We start from the raw sequence: 19830 nt of genomic DNA, 5'->3' as shown, positions 1-19830 counted from the left end.
TCAGAGACACACAATTTTCTATGGAAGTCAGCTTAAAAAAAAAATGCATACAAAGAAAAAATCTAATGTAGGGACACACATACTGTATAGTGTGAATTGCAGAAAGGTTCAATCTGTGGTGTGCTGCAGTTTAGAACCTCTCATGGGAGAGATAAAACTTACTGTAGCATCAAAATATGAGCATGGTGTTTTAGGGCCAGGTTTTGGGGAACTTCAAATTACCTTGAATGTGGAGGGCAGGCCATAAACAAAGCCAAGGGAAAGATGTTTTTATGAATGGCAGATGGTTTAGTAAAACTTGACTCCCCATTGACCTGAAGGAATGAAGGGAAAGAGTGAGTTTTAAAGATTAGGAAAATAAATTTAGACCAGAAGGCAGTCAGTTACCAAATTGAAGAAGGTCGAGCATTGTTCACTATGTGATGCTTATTTGTTTTCATGGTTTTTTCTTAGTAGCTATAATCTGATGAAAATCATCTTGAAGATATTATTCTCATTTTAATATTTAATTTAATCATTGTGTCAAGAAAAACCATTAGATATTTAAGGGGGACTTCTTTTATGCAATAGAAAATAGTCAAAATTTCTATGGTTAAATAAGTGATTTTACTAACTGCTTATCTGAAGGATGAAAACTTGAATATTTAAATTGAATTGTTTTATGAAGCACATTAGTCCTCTCTCTCTCTCTCTCTTCTCTCTCTCTCTCTCACACACACACAAGTAGTGTGGTAGGCAGAATAATTGGCTCTCAAAATATTCACAAACCAGTCCTTTGAACCTATGACTATGTTACCTTACAGGGTAAGGAGGACTTTGAAGATGCATTTAAAATAAGTATTTCAATGAACTTAATTATCCTGGTTTATCTGCATGAACCTAGTCTAAGCATAAAGATGCTTATTGGAAAAGCCAGGAGATTAGCTTGAGAAAGATTTAAAGCTGTTACACTGCTGTCACTGAAGATTGAAAAAGGAACCACTAACCATATAAACAGCTTCGACAACGTGTCCTCTCGAGTGGCCAGAAGGAAGGCATCCATGTCACTATTTTGATACTGATCCATGAGACTCATTTTGGTCTTCTGACCTATAGAACTATAACAAAACAAATCTATTATTTTAAGTTGTGGTAATTTATTAGAGTAATAATGGGAAAACAAAGTAAGTACCCATTTGACAAACACACTTTGTTTCCTGTTAAGGTTGGTTTCTGATTCAAAATGCCTAAGAAGTCTAAGAATAAAAGTATAGTTATTATCAGGAAAGTTTTGTCAAATCTCATAACTTTCCATGAGCTTAAGTTTGTTAAGCCTGTCCTTTGTAAGCCGTTAACACATGTAACCAAACATTAGTAAAGATTGTACATTACAGAAAGAAATGTAGAATAACCACTACCTTGATTTTTGTTTGAAGATTTATTTATTTATGCATACAGAACTGGGGTGCAGGTCAAAGGTACAGGGACGGTGAGAGCGTCACCAGAGACAGAGTGGGAAGCAGAATAGGCAGATAGATGAAGTACACTGCTGAAGGGAGCAGAGAGCAGTTTAGGAGAGGTCTGCCACGCCATGTGGATCACTTGGGGCCAGGGATCGTACTTGCACTGAAGAGGCTGAAGCCAGCTAGTTGTGCTGGTTCTAAGCCATTGAACCACCAGAAAGGGACCTACTACTAAGTTGAATTTTAATTACTTTGATATTTAGTTCCTAATTCAGCTATGTCAACAAAGGTGTTAGGTAATCTATCTGACCTTGGAATATAATTCTTAAAAACTGCTCAGGTATCTCTGACTCTTCCTCACTTTGATTGTTGTGATCCATTGGGTGTGCTGGAAACCTCTCCTCACCCTCTAATCTTTTGTAAAAGGCACAGCACATGTTTATTTTTAAGGCCCTTCATGTTATCGGTGGCTATCAATGAGAACTCATTTTCCTCCTAATATCCTTGCTATCCATCTGAGTTTTCCCCACAACTATGGCCAGGAAAACAGCAGAAATTTTACTGACTGCTTAATTTGTGAGAGGATAGGAGTCCTTGAATGTATAACCCTTCAAGTCCATTTACTGCCCTTTTATTATTACAGCTCACCTGCTGGAAGTTAGGGAAAAGTTCTAGGCAACAGACTAACTTCCAAGATGCATTGTTTACCCTCTTATTAACAGGGTCTTTATGCACTAGGGAAGTGGATATCAATGGTGTTGGAAAAGAACCAGGCTGCAGTGTGTACTGCAAACTATATCTACATCTACTTTGGAATCATTTCAGTGTTAATACTGAACTGTTAAACTAAAAAGCTGTAATACTTGACTGTTAAACTAAAAAGCTAAGAATAGATGCCTTTGTTTCTGGATTCTAATCTGATAACTAATTCTGGAACAAATAGAATTGCCAAGACAAATTACAAAGGGTGGCTGCAGGATTAGCAAAAATAATGTCCCTTCCTGGGGGGGGGGGAGAGAATTTTATGTTCTTCCTTTTTTTTTTTTTTTTAAAGATTTATTTATTTATTCATATAGAACTGGGGTACAGGCCAGAGATGCGGAGGGTGAGAAGATTCACCAGAGACAGAGTGGGGAGCAGAACAGGCAGATCTACAAAGTACACTGCTGAGGGGAGCAGCGGGCGGGTCAGGAGAGGTCTGCCACACCATGTGGTCTCCTCCGGGGTAGGCGGGAATCGAACTCATGCGGAAGTGGCTTTAGCTTCTCAGTGCAGTGCTTTAACCCGCTGCGCCACCAGGGAGGGCCCTTATGTTCTTTCTTAATAAAGGAAGAAACTGAGCCTCAAAGACATTAATAAAATTGTGTTTTTACAATTAGGATTAAAATCTATTTTTCTCTAAATTCAACCCCTCAAATTTTGGGGTATTTTTAGAAGAGATCACGCTTTTCCTTAGTGATTCATGAAATATCATCTGGCTTTCTTCATCTCTAACATGAAAAGTTTGGAGTAGATAAACCTTAAGGCTCAATATATGTCTAAATATGTTCCCTAGATTGACAAAATTCAGAACCACCTAGGAGTTAGAAGGATTGTATATTCTGGCTATCAGATAAACTCTTATATCTTCCAGTAAAAGACCATTCTGTAACATCTGAGGGTTGATTGTATCAACATAAATATTCTATTTACTAAACTCAAATGGCACAAAAGAAAATAATTAAATGTATAAAAATCAGTGGTGCTAGGCCCTCCAACTACAGTAGATAATGAGGTGATTTTGTATTCATATAAAAGATATTTACTACTCTTTATAATTATAGTTAAACCTTGGCAACTCACATACATTAGTGACTTTAAAATCAAGTTAACGAATTAAATGAGATTCACTCCAATTATTATTACTGTTGTTGATACAACCTAATTACTATTTCACTTTAATACTACAGTCTGTACACTTGGTATTATAAGCTTCTTAATATTTGTGTTAATTTGACTTTTCCTAGTGATTTACCCAAGAATACGATCTACAAATTATTTTCCAGTATCTTATACTGCAGCTCAAGTTGTTTGTTATCTTCCATCTTAACTGCACTATTTACACCTGACCACCTACTGACAGTTTGAGTTAGTTCCAGGCAATGAAATGTGAAAACTCTGATTTACTACATATGCCTGTCTAGAACAGACCTGCCACTGCTTCAGAAAAAGCCCTGTTTCAGATTTCTCTCCAATTGATTCTGAAACTTGAACTGCAGTAGCATTTATCAAAGAGATTAGAAATGGCTCAGGCGCATTCCCCGGGGTAGCCTTCCTTTGGAGGTTTCTGCTTGAACGTGGCTCTGCCCTTCACCCTTTGTGTTTGGGATAAGGGTAGTTTCTCTCCATTGGCTCATTTATCTTTTTACTAGGGGTAAACAAAACCAAAACCAAATAGAGTTTTAAAAATACTATTTCCTCTATTTTTTCTGATTATACATTACATATAGGCATTATTAAAAGCCCCTAATTTAGTTATGATTTAATCAAGTAGCCAAGGGGGTAGAAACACTTGATTTAACCTGAAAAGCTAATCGCTGTTTCCACATATATCAGATAATTCTATTTTACGAGTTAAATTTTTATGTAAAAAGCAAAGAAATATATATTTAAGAATCAGTAATTCTTATAAAGCCCATTTTTATTTACAAAAATGAAAACATGAAGATCAAACCTTTGGGGGGATTGTTTAATTATTTATCTTTCTTTGAGCCCACAAAGAAGATAGAATTAATGAAGAAATCTGAACACCAGGGGTAAATAATCTAACATTGTAAAATAGAGGTGGTTTTCTTGTGTAAGTAACTAAAAATGATGTTAGAAAATAAATACAATAAAAGGTATCAAACAGACAAAAGGTAGCAAGTATAGTGAAAAGCTAATGAAAAGGAATGGTGAAGGAAAGTTTGGCAAGAAATAAAGTGTGAGACCAAGAGTGGCTAATGCAAGAAAAGTTTATTACCCTCACCGGCAGCACCTCCAGACCAAGCCAGAAGGTGTGGCGCTGGTTGAGGGTTTTGGGGTTTCTTAAGTAGGGCTATGATGGTCGGGAGCTGACGTGGTAGAGAGGTCGGGGTGGTCACCTTATTTGGAGTTGTTTGTCTCCTTGTTTGCCCAACAGTCTTTGGGGCAGGGTGGCTGTATTTGGAGTCATTTTTTTTTCTCTTTTGGTGCAGCCAACTTTCCTAGAACTAAGTGCAGTGGGGTTTCCTGGAACACCTCCAACAGCGGGGCTTCCTGAAACATCCCAGGTGTGGCCTCCCGGGGTGGGGGCTTAACCTAACATGTAGTAGTACAATGAATGATATGGAAGTTGACAGGAAAATACAATTCAAATTTAGCTGGGTTTTCATCAAAAGCCTACTATTGAGTAAATGTCTGAAGACTAAATGTAAAGAAGTGGAGGGTGTATTAGCATTGGGCCTCACAAAATGGCTCATTTGATGTTAAATGCTGAAAAATCTTCCTTTGACATCTTACAGACCTAACTTTCACATCAGCATCACACAATAACATTTTTAACGTAAAGCTTCCTTATACAACAAAGGTAAGTCATGTTTGCCGATTGCCCATTAAATGTGGGACTGTTTGGAGAGGTGGAGCAACTTGTTCAAACACCCAGATATGTCAATATTACCATATCCCAGAGCCCTGAAATTCCAATCTCCAGCTCTCCCAGTAGGGGATTCAAAACAGGAAAGGCCTTCAGTAACTCAGGAACCCTATGAGAAATGTTCTCTAGTTTTACTGTAGAGGTAGGGGTTGGCAAACTTTTTTTCTAAGGTCAAGATGATAAATATTTTAGCCCTTGGTGGAGTTACTGCCGGTTCCGCCACTATAGAAAAGTGGTCATGGCATGGCAGACCTTTCCTGTCTCACCCGCTGCTCCCCTCAGCGGTGTATTTCAGTCATTCTGACTGTTCTGGTCCCCACTCTGCCTCTGGTGATCCTCTCATCACCCCACCCCCACCTCTGGCCTGTATCCCAGTTCTTGTATACATTCATAAATAAATCTTTAAGAAAACGGCTATGAACGGGCATGCTTGTGTGCAAACCAAAGGTTATATAGGATAAGCGGTGGAACTGATTTGACCTGTTGAATTCTGAAGGACTATGTCTACCATAATTTGCATAGAGAATGGTTTTAAAAGTCAAAGCCACACAGAGTAGAAATAAAGCTATTTTTAAAAAGCTACTTAATAATTGTATTTGTATTTTAAGGAGACAAGATCAAGGACAGGTTTTAAATCCAATATTAAAAAGATGGGAGAGAAAATTGCAAGCACTTTGTTTCCAACTTTTATTTTTAAGTTCAGGCAAGGCATTTCATAAAGAAGATGGTACAGTGCATTGTGGTAAGAAAAAGAGGGTAGGTAAAGCCTGTTCTCCATATAAATTGAGTTTCTTAATGTGAGAAAAATTATCACCAGAGAGCATGAACATATGTACACATTGCCATGAATAAACAAAAGGAGAACATACTTGCATGTTTTTCTTGGTATATAATTAATAAGAAAACTTTTTAATTTTGCCATTATATTCCTTTCTGTAACTTTAGTCTGATAAGTCTTTTCAACAGATGCCTAATTTGACCACTTACAAAGAGACAAGTCATCACATGTTTTATTTTGACCAAATGATTTGAAGTGTATGTTTTTGCACCTTTCTTTATAAAACAGAATTTGAGTATGTAAAGCCTTCTCATGAACACTTAAATTTAACACAGGCAGAAATTTGACAACACATCAATGAGCAGGAATCTCCTTAAAACCAAGAGACAAACATTAGAGGAAGAGGTTTTTGTTTTTGTTTTTGTTTTTTTTTTCCCTTAATGCCAAAACAACAAACAGCTTTACTCTTTAAGAATTAAATATCCACTTATGACAGATAGGTCATTATTTATTGGAAATTAAAGCTGTTAAGAATAAATAATACCAATACACCACTACGACAATGTGGGTTAGGCAAAAAGATAAACTATTAAGAAATTGCTGAAAGTCAAATCTCTTGATAACCTGAAATTGATTAATAAAAAGAGACTGTTGCAGGAGTAGAATTATTGTTATCATAAAAGACGGAAGTCGGCCCTCCCTGGTGGCGCAATGGGTTAAAGCACAGCATTGAAAAGCTATAGCCATTTCCGTATGAGTTCTTCGATTCCCGCCTGCCCCGGAGGTGACCACATGGCGTGGCAGACCTCTCTTGGCCCGCCTGCTGCTCCCCTCAGCAGTGTACTTCGTCGATCTGCCTGTTCTTCTCCCCACTCTGTCTCTGGTGAATCCTCATGCTGCCCCTGAGCCTCTGGCCTGTACCCCATTTCTGTATGCACAAATAAATAAATCTTTAAAAAAAAAAAAAAAAGGACGGAAGTCACATGAAGTCAAAGACTATTAAAGAGATAGCCAATATTTCTTTTCCCTAAGTGATCATGTCCTTAACTCAAGGAAGAAAGCATGAAACATTTATACATGCCTTAATTTGAACTATATCTTTAAAACAATACAAACTTCATATATTGCTGTAGCTATCTGGATATACCAAAAAGAAATATTCTGTTTTATGCTAACATTATCAAAGTGACTTTTTCCATGTAAGAACTCAAAAACAAAGAATTTTTAAGTATTTATTCAACACTGCCTTAATTTTTAAGGCATTTGGTTCTAAGCAAAGTTTTAAATTGAAATGAGAACCTTGTATTTGCAGGGTGTTTTTAGTCTTATAAAGAAAATCCCAGTTGATAGTGTTTTTGATGAATGTGTAGATAAAACTAAGACTCCAGATGATAAATAATGCTGTTGCATTGTCTTCAGCACATAATTCTAATATTTTAGTTTATGTAGACTTTGGGGTTTTCACAACTTTCTTTCCAGATGAAAAATATATTTGACAATGGCATCTCTTAGAAAAAATAAATGATAATTAACAAGCACAATTAAAGCTTAGAATACACTTTATATCATATAGTTTGATAGAACATCATCAATTCCCTAAGTCTTAGACTACATCTTTTAATCAGTTGCTGTGTGAAGATCTTTATAATTACTTGCTTAATTAAGAATAAAGGGAATATAACTGCTTATTTTTTTTCCTGAGTAAAAGATCTATGCAAATGTGTATTTTCACAACTGTGGAGAAACAGATAGTCATAATATTCAAATATGTACTTTGATTCAAAGGAAGAATATTCTAAGTAACATTAAAGTATATAGAAGTATACATTTAGCTGTGTGATCAGATTAAGTGTATATGTTCAAAAATTATATTGTTTTAAAAATTATTGTTGCTTTATTAGATCAGTAAGACAAAAAATATTTAGTAATTAAATACATACATTTCAATACTGCATTCTGAAGCCCTAAAGACTGTTTATTCAGAAAATGTTTAGAGGATGGAGAAAAATTTGTTAACCAGTCATCTCTTAGAAAAGCATTATGAGATGAGTTACTAGTGACAAACATATTTAAAATAGAATAACAAAGCATTATATGATGAAACTATAAACATGTTGCACTAATTAAAGGTAAAGATTATATCTAGAGTATATTAGAAATTGTGTTTGGCTAACACTTCAGAGTCCAATAATAGCAGTGACTTTAAGTTGAAGAAATCTGGAGTTGGCTAGCTCAGCATTAAAGTGGCAATTTAAGAGAATCACATAGAACCTAGACTTTGCAGTCTTTGTTTCAGCATGATGGCTCCATTCTCAGGGCTCCCTTTTTGTTCAAGATGGTGGCAGGAATACTAGCCATCTTAATCACAAAACAGATTTCACAGAAGCCTTTCTCCAGAACTTTTACTTTTTCATTATTCTGTTTCCCCACAAAGTAGATGAGAAAATATACTTGTCACCACTAACCATGGCTTCTCTTGAGCAAAAGGGAGAATGGAAAGTAAACGGGCAAGCAATAAATACTAATTATAAATTAAATATTTCTAATGCAAATCACATATCTTGGCTCCATCCACCCTTCCACTTACATACATACTTACACACCTACATACCTGTCGCTATCAAGTCTATTTTCCTATCTATCTAAAAATACTTTCAGTATCATTCTACACTTTTCTTAAGAAAGAATAAAGACAATAATATATAGCAACTCAAGCTGATACTTTTATCTAAGCTAAAGAATTAGAATAATGACATATTTAAATAACCCTGAATACATTTCAATGACCTATGGAATAATTTAGAATGTATATGGGAACCTTAAAAATATTATTTGAAGAATGTTACATATTGATTTTAATATGTAAAAAATATAAATGATGGCAGCTGATAAGTTTTAAGTTTTATAATACCTTCTTAAGGTCTTCAGGGTAGCAATTACAAATTGTATATCCTCTGGCACCATTTTGGAGTCACTATTGTTAATTTATGATACAAATGTTTACTGAATTTCCTACTATGATCCCAACATGTGCTTGCCTTTAATATATGTTGTAAAAGTAGAATACCATGCACCCTAGTATCATGAAGTCATAGAGCATTAAGATTTCTGCTTATTATGTCAATAAATATTAACATTTAATTATAAAATAATATTTTTCTGATGTTAAAACTATTTTATTAAAGCAGCAAGAATACTTATTAACTGCTTTGCAGTAAAAAGGTCTTATAGAAAAATGTATTTTCAGAAAAGAATAGAAAATTTTTATTGAGATGATAACAAAATACAGATAAAACGTTGTCATGGTTTTCAATACAGTATTCAGAATTATAAGTATTCTGAATAAGCTGATATTTTATTACTAAGAACCACTGATCTTTATTATTAAATGTGTTGTCCTCAAATTTGTAGTCAGAGTAAACATGAAAATGTAGTGAAATTTTATCGTGTTTAAATCACACCACTTTTTTCTGCAAACATTTTATAGATTGCACATTTTCTAGACTACATCTAGAAAAACATGTTACCACTACTAAATACAGTTTTTTAAAATGGTTTCACAAAGCCATCGGAACAACATAACAGTCACTAGAGATATTAGTTATATGTTATGTAATTGCGTCAAATTACAGTCATTGTTTTTACCATTACTTATAGAAAAAAACAGGTTAAAACCTCCTTCAGTCAGCTAAAATATATTGTTAATTAACAATAATATATTGTTAATTGGGTGTATTTCCCAACTTTGGTAATAATTCTCAGGTTTTTTCCATTTGTTTGCGGTGATATTCCCATATACAGAGAAAATTCTTCTAGACACTTACAGAGTTTACATATCAGATACCGCAGCATAATCTACACATAAACTCTGTACTTGGAGTTTCAGAAGTACTGTGGTATAGACTCACTTGGAAAAACTTACTTTTTTTAGGCATAGAGGACAATTTCAGTAACTGTAAATATGAACTAACTTGCTTCCCTTGTGCTTAATATGCATATATTGCAACATTAAGTAATTTCCGAACATTAGGATTATGTAGTGATTCCATATCTATATTGTTATATAGTATTTAATGAATATTATCTAAAAATAAGCCTCAGGTTTCATTTGTAGCTATAGTAGCAATTCATAATTAATTTCCAAAGAAAATAACAATTCAAAAGAAAAGTGACAATCGTCTGTGATCACTTCTCCCAAGAGATATCATAGTTAATATTCCTCTGATATTTTCAGTTGAATATAGCTTTGATTTTTTTTTTAAGATTTATTTATTTTATGCATACAGCACTGGGGTACAGACCAGAGGTGTGGAGACAGTGAGAGGCTTCACCTGAGACAGAGTGGGGAATAGAACAGGCAGATCTTGAAAGTATACTGCTGAAGGGAGCAGCAGGCAGGTCACGAGAGGTCTGCCATGCCATGGGGGTCACCTCTAGGGCAGGGATCAAACTCATGCTGAAGTGGCTTTAGTGTCTTAGTGCTGTGCTTTAACCTGCTGTGCCACCAGGGAAGGCCCAGTTTTGATTTTTTATGGCACTGCTTTCTTGAATATCTAAGACTGCTTCTGCTTCTCATATCCTTCCACCGTAACTGATAGCTTTCATCTAAGCCCATTAGTGGGAAAGGTCCCTTCTCACTCCAGCCATGCAGCCCCCTCCTGTAGGAGCACCAAAGTCCTCTGTACAGTACAGCAGTGAGCTCCTAAGAACTGCTTCAGCATGATTGTTCTGATTGAGTCCGTTTCCTCTGAATGGTTTTGAGAAATTTGACAAGGAGCGTGTGTGTGTGTGTGTGTGTGTGTGTGTGTGTGTGTGTGTATGCAAGTATATGCCAATAATTATGGGCATTTGAAATTTAATAATAGGAAATACAAAACTAGAACTTGCCTGAAAATGTGTTGTGAAAGGTTACAGATGTGTAGAGAAGAGGTGTGCCACAGGGCATGCATTTCTCAGACCTCTCATGACAACAGAGATCCTGAAGCTCCATTATGTTCTGAAATTACCTAAAAAATACATTATTCTAACCAAAATGTTTAAAATTAAATGAAAATTCATTTAAGTACTCTGTTGTAAATCCTACAGTGTAATCTTAATATAAATAGGAAATGATTTTATGACTTCTTAATATAGTTAATGATTTCTTAATAAAGCATCACTTCAAAAGGACAAACATGCTTACATATGGGATTAATAATATTTAGGAATTCTTAATCTTAACACTCTTATTCAGGAAAATAAATAAGTAAAAACACATTTCACTGAGGCAGATCAACAACAATAACAAGAGTCACCTTGGAAAACATCAGGTAACAATGAGACTAAGACATGATGAAAATGTAATCTAATAAGAATAAGAAGTTACAGATAGAACACAGATTTGACATGAATGTAAAAAATCTCCAATGAGAAAAATCTAGAATTTTTAATTTTGAACTTCTCATTCATTCAAGATTGAGAAAAAGGTCAGAGGACTGATGCAATCAAATAGTCTGCCTTGCAAGAAGTGCTTATTAGAAAGCAGCATTTAACTATACACTTTGTGTCAAACCATGCTATACAACATCACTGTTAACAAAGTTAGAGAGGTTTTACATAGAGCTGATAAAACCCAGTTTTATATTAAAACTTGATTAGGAGAGCAGGTTTAGATCTGAAAACTGGCAAATCCTGGAAGCTAAAAGTGACTGTAAAGTATCTGCACATTAGAGAAAATGTGACTTAATCTTACAAATACAATGTTTTTATTAAGCACATGGAATAATTGTATAAAATAGGAAAATGTGTCCAGTTCATTTATTTGGAGGTAAATTGATTTTAAATTCATGTAAATTGATGTCAGAATATTAACCAATATATTTAAAGAAATAATTGCCTAATAGATGGTGGGATCATGGAATAGTAGCCCATTATCAAGGAGATACAAAGCACATGATCCCCTTAATATCTTTGTTAACAGCAAACCCTCATTAGCAAATATGGTTTAATTTTAAAATATCAATATTAGTCACACATAACACATGCAACAAACAAAATATTTAAATATTCTGTACAGCTAAATAATTATAAATCCATAGGCTCAAATTTTGGATTCTCAATTGAACATGGAAAATAATTTTAGAAACTAACGATGGAAAGATTTTTTTAATAGCCAATCCAATTGATTTTTCCTGCTCATGTAGTTCATCTACTCAAAGTGTATTTTAGTTTAGGGAAAGGCTGCCATAAAACCATACTCCTTCCCCTTTCAATCTAAGGCCTAAAGAGAAGGGAAAAGTCAACAACGTTCATTGGCCATTTACAAGGACTTTAAGACCATTCACATCATCTCTAAATTATTAACTGGCACAGTTGGGATATAGTTTTGTGCTTCACACACAATAACAATGAAAACTTTAACTTTTTATATTGTGTTATGAGATCTCAAGATTTGAATACTTTCTGCCACAAACTCCATAAATCTTTATTGTTGCATCGGGCAACACCACACTGACAAAGAAATAGGGAGTTGTGGAGCAGGCTACATAATTCAGGATGCTGCTGAAGAGCAAGATCCTGGCCTTTTTATTGATAAACCAGTCATACAACATTAATCATGTGAGGAAGTAGAAAATGAAGGGGAGAATTAAAAGAAGCTGGGGAAAGGTGGAACTGTGCATCTGCTGATAGTTTGGTATGTGGAACATTCCTGACTACCTAGTCAGGATTTCAGTCTTATCAATAAGACATGCCACTGATCAGCTTCTGGGGTCCTTCCTTATGCATCAGTCAATGGCCCCCCAGGCATTCCTGGTTATACCTCATGATGTAGAAGTCAGGAGTAAGATTATGCATCTGTCCTCAGCCCCCCAGGCATTTCCGGTCATACCTCATGATGCATACCCTTCCCAGGGTGATCTAGCTTAATGCTATTAATTGATGTGAAAAGTGTGCCTCATAGGATTGGGCTCTAAAAATGGAGACTGGATAAGCCACCTAGGATTAGCAGACCCACACTTTATAGTTTATATTACTTTTGTCAAGACATACAAATATCTAAATATCTCTCTTCTAATAGTGCATTGCATTATTTCAATTACTGCATATGTGCATGTGACCTGCCTTGTATACAAATCTTTAAAAGAATTGCAGTGTTACTAAAGATTCACTTCCTAACAAAACCCATTTCTTTTATTTGTATTTTTTTTTTCTGAAGGGCTTGTATCTTCACATTGGTACAAAAATCTTAGTTACATAAAATATACTCATTAAGAAGTCATGTTATCCCTGATCCATTGTTCCAAATCCATCAGACCTCTCAGTGGTAAAAACTTTTAAAACTATTTTGAATTTTTTTCAGAATTACAGAGAGGTTGCAAAAATAAAGCATTGGATTTCTATATCCCTTCACCCATTTTTGCCTTGTTAACTAACATCTAGCATAACTATAGATCATTCATTCATTTATCAAAACTGAGAAATCGACATTGGTACACATCCATCTTTTTTGCAGATGAGATTTGCGGAAGGCTATTTAATATTAGAAAAGGTGGTTATCAATGTACTTTAATGTTCACCAGAGAGACCATAATCTAATACCATTGCCTCAAACTATAGAAAACAAATTTTGATAGAAATACTAGACAATGCCTCAACCAAATGTAGAAGCATAACACATCTTTCCTGGTAGCTGATAAAAAGTCTTTTCTTTGTTTCTGAATGCAATCCATGAGCCCACATTGCATTCATGTGGCATGTCTCCTTGGTCTCCTCTATATTGTGACAGTTCCTCTTTCTTCCCAGGTGATTCATGACTCTCATATTTTCTAGAATACTGCAGGTATTTTATAGAATGTCTATAAATTTGTGTTTGTGTGATGTTCCCATAATTAGATAGTGCTTATGGATTTTGTATAAATAATACTACAGACGTGAAGCATAGATTTACCTGGTGTCATAAGTTTAAAGAAATTATCTCCTAGCTTTATATGGTTAAGGGTTGATTATCAACCATGGCAGCAACTATTTTTCTTGTCTTCTTGATTTTCCCCATGTATCATTTAAATGACCATAAAAATGAACTATATAGTCGTTGGGTTCTGTCTTCTTAGTAAACTGCTTTCAAAATTCATCCATGTTGTTGCATACTCCTTTTTTTTTTTTAAACACTTATTTATTTGTACACACAGAACTGGAGTACAGGCCAGAGGCTCAGGGGCGGCGAGAGGCTTCACCAGAGACAGAGTGGGGAACAGAACAGGCAGATCAACGAAGTACACTGCTGAGGGAAGCAGCGGGTGGGTCAGGAGAGGTCTGCCACGCCATGTGGTCACCTCCGGGGTAGGTGGGAATCGAACTCATGCTGCAGTGGCTTTAGCTTCTCAGTCCTGTGCTTTAACCCGCTGAGCCACCAGGGAGGGCCGCTGATTCCTTTTTATAGGTAAATAGTACTCAATGTGTACATGAACTAGTTTGTTATTTCAGTGTATTATTAATATTGAAACGTATTATTCCAAAAATATGGGTAATTATGAGCAAAATTACTATAAGTACTCATATGAACTTTTCTCTATGAACATAAGTTTCATTTCTCTTGGGTAGATAACTTGAAATAACTTGAAATGAAATTGCTAAACTGTAATTTACTTTTCACTTATGCTTAATGGACAATGACATTGTCTTATAAACTTACATGTCAATCACATCATTGATGAAGATTATATTTTAGTCATTTGAGACTTGTTTTGTGTCTGCATTTTATGTTTTAAATGTTCCACATATCTATGAAGAAAATACGTATTTTGCAGTTACTGAGATAGAATGTTTTCTGTCATATAGTTGAGATTAATTAAGTATATTCTTCAAATATTTCATATTCTCACAAGTATTTTCTGTTTTTTTTTTTTTTTTTCATTTTAACATCTGTTCATTTAACAGCTACCAAGAAAGATGTGTTATGTTCTGCATTCGGTTACAGCATTGTCTAGAACTTCCATCAAATTTTGTTTTATATAGCTTGAAGCTATGGTATTAAGATTATTATGTCTCTCATGAATATTAAAATACAGTGATGTCCACTTTTTCTAGTATTAAATTGACACATCATTTTTCTTGTTTCCACATCTTTTGTTTAGGTAGTACAATCATTTTCCTCTCATTTAGTTTTTAAGTATTTGGTTTTTGAAAAAAATTAAACTGTGTTCTATAAATGTAGACAGTGTTCCCTTTTATATCTTTTCTGATAATTAAAAAAATAATTGGTGTGTCAACTATATTTGCATTATTGAAATTACTAATACAGTTGGGTTTACACCCTTTCAGTTCCCATTTCACCCTTTGGTCTTCCCTTTTTAGCCTTTATTTATTAACTCTTTTCTTGTACTTAAGCCCTTGTACTAAGTATTAATTAGTGCCTTAGAAATTTTATACTATGCGTCTTTGACTTTAAGGTTAATTGAGTCTTTAACTTTCTACTTTATAATTCATATATCTATCGTTTCTTGAACAGTTCATACAAAAGTTTTACTCTATTCATCCCTCTACTTTTGGAATAGCAGCCTTTCGTGATAACGTCTTTTCATATACTTTACTTCTTTACTTCTATATATATTATAAAACTTCTGAGACAACGTTATTGTCATTTTAACTAGTTATTTAACTATTTAACTTTTTTTTTTTTTTTTGCATAGAAGAACTTGGGTGTAGGCCAGAGGTGCAGGGTGTGAGAGGATTCACTAGAGAGAGTGTGGGGAACAGAATGGATAGATTTACTGAAATACAGTGCTGAGGTGAGTAGTGGGTGAGAAAGGATAGGTGTGCTGTGCTGAATATGGGTCAGTTCCCTGCCGGGGAGGTGGGGGTGTGGGGGGGGGGGGGAGTGGGGGTGTGTGTGGAAGGGAGAGGCACTTAGGTGTCTGTGGTGATAACTCTTGAGTCTTAACCTATAGGCTACCAGGGAGGCCCTAGTTAATATTTTTTTTCTTATACTATAATATATTTACAGTCTCCCTTCCTTCTTTCAATATTTGCTTTCATTGGGTGCCATTCTCATTCAGCCTGAAGAACTTCTTAACTTATAGTCCTGTTCTGATGTTGACAAAAATCTTCCATCTCTTGTTTCACTGAAAACACCTGTAATTCACCTCCATCTTTGGAGGATATTAACTCTAGAAATGGATTTTTAGGTTGACAGATTTTTTTTTAACATTAAGCTATTAGAAGTTGTCATCATATTATCTCCTGACTTTCATAGTTTCTGTCAAGAAGTCAGTCTTTGTGCTTCTTTGAAGGTAATACTTCTTTTCCTTTAGCAGTTTTATGAATTTTTTTCTTTGTCATCGGTTGTCACCAGTTTGACAATTAGGTGATTAGCTGTGGCTTTCTTGATATTTATTCTCACTGAAAGTCTTTGAGATTTCACAATGATGTCTTTGTTGAATATATTCACTTTTCTGGAAATTCTTGGAAATTATCTTTTCAAATATGTTTTCCTTCCTATTCTTTTGTTTCTCTCCTTGTTTTTATGTGTATTAGATTATTTGATCTAGTCCCAGACTCAAATCTTATACTTTTCTTCCCAAGCTTCTTTCTGTGCTGCAGTTTAGACATCTTCTTTTGACTTTGTGAGCTTACTAATCCTGTCTTCTGCTATTTCTAGTGTGCATTTATACTCTTGTAGCAAGTCCTTAATATCAATCTACTAATGCATGCTATTTTTAGTGTGCCAATTTAACTGTGTCTAAAGATTCTCCTTTAATGTTGAAATTCTCCATCTTTTAAAATCAATTTTACCCATTTTCCCATAACCTATTAATCACAATTATTATGTTATTTTTCCTGATTACTCCAGTATCTGGATTACTGCATGTATTTATTTCCATTTTGTAGTTTTAAAATTATTATTATAGGTCACATTTTTATTGCCACTATACATGTTTCATTTTTAATAATAGTGATCAGATATCACATATTAATGGACTCGAAGCCTCCACATGATATTTTTCCCAGTTCATCCTCTCTGTTAGGCAGAGGATATGCAGAGCTGACTGCTTCAACCAGTCATATATTTTGCTGAGTCAAAGCTGCTTTGCAATCAGACCGAGTCCATCTGTGTCATCTTGTTCTTTGGGTCTTGCTATCCTGATTTTTTTATTAGAAGTCCTCTGTCTCCTCAGCCTCAAGTTACCACAGAACATTCTGCTTTCAGAGACTTAAGCTCTAGCCTTTTGTCAAAATTGTGCAAATGGCTTAAAAAAGGAGATAGTCATATACTTATATTGGTCCTTTCTCTTTAGAGGGACTTTCTTTTAAGTACTCCAAAAACTGTGGGGAATTCAGTTTGCCTATTAACATTTCCTTTTCACTCCCTATTTCCTATTTTGTTGCAACACAGCAAATGTCCATAGGAAAAACTGGTCATACATTTGTGGCTCTTTTATATTCAAAATTGTATCACTGGCTCTAGTAACTATCAAAACTACTTGTTTGTCATCCCCAGTAGAATCCCAGAGTCAGCAAGTGCTTCAAAGAAATAAAACAGGGATCAAGCATCAGTTTACCTAGGAAATGCTTTTCCTTCTCTGTGACTTTAGTTTGTCCAATTCTGCTTTGCTTCCATTTTTTGGAAACATCCAGATTTTTTAACATTTTAAAGTTTGATTTTAGAATTTACAAGTTTTTTCATTGCTACATTCAAAAAGTTGATATGTCATGGCTCCTACATTTTACTCAAAGCAGAACACATTTTTCAGAATTTCTGAACTTGGAATGAATTGAGATTAATTTTACAAATATGATTAATGCTGTAACATGTAATCCTCAAAAGCTTTTAATGGTTGTGCTTTGAACAATGTGGAGAAAACCTGTCTGCTTGGAATAGATGAAAGAAACCAGCATGCCAGCAAAAGTCAATGGAAACATGAGAGTCATGAATGGTGTGTTCCAGAATGTTGGTTGCTCCCAAGCCCCAACTGCATCCTTTCTTTGTCCAAAGCCTAGTGATGTAGTATACTTTTGATATTGAGGGTCTCCACTCTCCCTAAAACAAATTAATTATTTTTGCTTTTTAGGTGCAATTAAATTGGGTCCCTATTACAATAAAAGTCTTATTAGTTCTATAATTCATACCATCAAATGTATTAACACAAATAATAATGTCATTTTTAATGCCATTTTTGCAGGTTTTACTTTGTTAAGTTTACTTGGGAATTCCCTGAGTATTTTTGCAATATTCATGACAGGTGTACAGATTACCACATTTGATGTGCTCACCTGCCACAGCTTCTCATCCATATCTACTATGATGCTCTAGTTTTCAGGGGACTGAGACATGACATAGCCCACCTACAAACTCATTAGAAATACATGTAAGGTAAAAAGTAAGAGCTATGTAAGGGCAGAAGCACTTTGATGCATAAAGATAAAAAAATTCACTACATTGGAATTTAGATTTATTTTATTTATATTCTGGGTTTGGGTAAGGATGAACTTGTCAGTTGCTGATTTCTGGTTGTTAAGATGTCCTTTAAAGAAGTTTACTCGAAAAAATTTGTCACCATGAATAATCATCTTTTTCTTTGGTTAGCTGTAGGAAGGAGAAGCTCAATTGTGCTCAACACAGGGGAAAAGGAAAAGCAATTCCCTGATAATTTTCCTAACAGATACTCAAACTATAGGATTAAAAGTGGAGAACAGGGAATGCTACTGGATTTAACACATTCCATCCATACAATTTTTAAAAGCTTTAGTTTACTATTTTTTTTTTATTTAATGTACATTTCTATGTGTAAAGGCTATGGGGAAAGTATTAAGGATGATGAGACAAAGAAGAAGGTGGAAGAAGGGAAAAATACGTAAGAAAGAAAAAGTAAGTGCACACCCTGAAGGTAAATAAATGGGACCAAGAAGGGAAATCAAAACTTTCTCTGCTAAGGGCTTAACCTGGTCTTCTTGGAGCTGTAGGCTTCAGAATACATGGCCATCACCTGTCTGCCCTAATTTGGAAGTGATGATTAGCTGGATAAACATAATTAGGATGCACACTTTTCTAAATATCTTTTACCTTCCCTACCATCATGCCCCCCAAATTTTAAAGTGTCTAACAAAAGAATATTGGGGAGATTAAAAAGCTCTGACATGCCAACCCATAGGTAAGATTAAATAAAATCACAGGCAGAATGGTTAAAATAACTGTCAATGTTGGGTTGTATGGCTGATTCAGATGAAACTTGAAATTAAGAGACTTGGATTGAAAACGAGTGTTACCACTTAACTACTCTCTGACATTGGCAAAATTACTTCACTAAGCTTCAGCTTCTTCATCCAGAAAATGAGGATAATAACAACTTCTAGTGTTGTTGAGAGAATGTATGTGAAACATATAACATAAGATTCAGTACATGGTGCTCAGTAAAGTAGACTGATTTTTATTCATTAATTACAGGGATGAAACAATAAAACAACTTGGCTTGCTTTTTTTGCAAGAGTGCAAATAACCACACAGAGTAATACATTTTTTTCTTAGTTTGCAAATAAGGCAAAACCCAATTTATATTGCTTCTTTCCTTAGGCTAGTGGACAATTTCACTATTAAATTCTTTGATTTGATTTTTCAGGGAAGACTTCACCCTGAACAGAGTTACCTAGTGGTGTGGAATACTTAAAGCAGCATGTTTCTATTTGCTGGATTCACTGGCATTATTTTTCCATACACTTTTGTTGTTGTTGTTACCAAATTCCATTGTTTTAGAAGAAAAATTCAGTGTTTATCTTCCCCTCTGATCTCTGCTTTTATTCTTTAAACTTTAAGTCAGAAATTTTCTTCTAAGACCTAAGTCTTCGGTCAAGAAATGTGTGATTGGGACACAATATAGGAGCTAACTCTTCTAGTAGTTGGAAGGAGCCAGGTTTGAACCAGCAATAACCCGTTGTGGGCCGTGTGTGTGTGTGTGTGTGTGTGTGTGTGTGTGTGTGTGTGTGTG

Source organism: Condylura cristata, unplaced genomic scaffold, assembly GCF_000260355.1.
Source record: "Condylura cristata isolate star-nosed mole 26May11 unplaced genomic scaffold, ConCri1.0 scaffold00001, whole genome shotgun sequence".
NCBI lineage: Eukaryota > Metazoa > Chordata > Mammalia > Eulipotyphla > Talpidae > Condylura > Condylura cristata.
This window is presented reverse-complemented; position numbering follows the sequence as displayed.